Here is a 1152-nt window from a genome sequence, read left to right as displayed (position 1 = left end):
CTTCCCTCTGGTAGCCACTAAACCGTTGTTTGTGTTTATGATGTTTTGCTTGTTTATCTTGTTCATTTGTTGCTTTCAGTTTTATATCCCACATATGAGTGAAATCAAGTAGTTCTCAACTTTCTCTCTGACTTATTTCGCTTACATTAATAATCTCTAGATCCATACATGTTGTCACAAATGGCAGTATTTCATCTGTTCTTATGGCTGAGTAATATTCCGTTGTATAAATGTATCATTTCTTCTTTACCCAATCATCTATCAAAGGGTTCTTTGATTGTTTCTATGTTTTGGCCACCATGAATAATGCTGCAATAAACACTGAGGTGCATGTATGTTTAGAGACAAATGTTTTCAAATTTTGGGGGTAGATACTCACAAGAGGGATTGCTAGGTCATATAGTAATTCTATGCTTAGTTTTTTGAGGAACCTCCATACTATTTTCCATAGCGGCTGTACCAATTTACATTCCTACCAGAAGTGTATGAAGATTCCTTTTTCCCCACAGCTTCTCCAACACTTGTTATTACTTATCCTGTTGTTGATAGCCATTCTAACAGGTGTGAGGTGGTATCTCATTGTGGTTTTGATTTGTATTTCCCTAATAGCTAGTGAGGTTGAGCATCTTTTTATATGTCTGTTGGCTGTTTGTACGTCTTCTTGACAGAAGTGTCTATCCAGGTCCTCTATTTTTCAGCTGGATTTTGTTGTTGTTGTTGTTTAGTTGTATGAGTTCTTTTTGTATTTTAGATATTACTCCCATATCAAAGATGTTGTTTGCAAAAATCTCTTGTTCATTTGGTTGCTTTTTGGTTTTGTCGATGGTTTCCTTTTGCTATGCAGAAGCTTTTTAGTTTGATATAGTCCCATTCATTTATTTTTGCTTTTACTTTTCTTGGCTTTGGCATCAAATGCATAAAATTCTCTCCAATCTAAGGTCCATGAGTCTAATATTTATGTTTTCTTCTATACATTTAGGTCTTATATTGAGGTCTTTAATCCATTTTGACTTAATTTTGGTGCATTGTGACAGATAGACGTTTAGTTTCATTCTTTTACATGTGGCTTTCCAATTTTCCCAGCACTGTTTATTGACGAGGCTTTCTTTTCTTTATTACATATTTTTGGCTCATTTGTCAAAAATTATTTGC

Source organism: Pteropus vampyrus, unplaced genomic scaffold, assembly GCF_000151845.1.
Source record: "Pteropus vampyrus isolate Shadow unplaced genomic scaffold, Pvam_2.0 Scaffold431, whole genome shotgun sequence".
Taxonomy (NCBI): domain Eukaryota; kingdom Metazoa; phylum Chordata; class Mammalia; order Chiroptera; family Pteropodidae; genus Pteropus; species Pteropus vampyrus.
The sequence above is the reverse complement of the archived record's forward strand: the minus strand, read 5'-3'. Positions refer to the sequence as shown.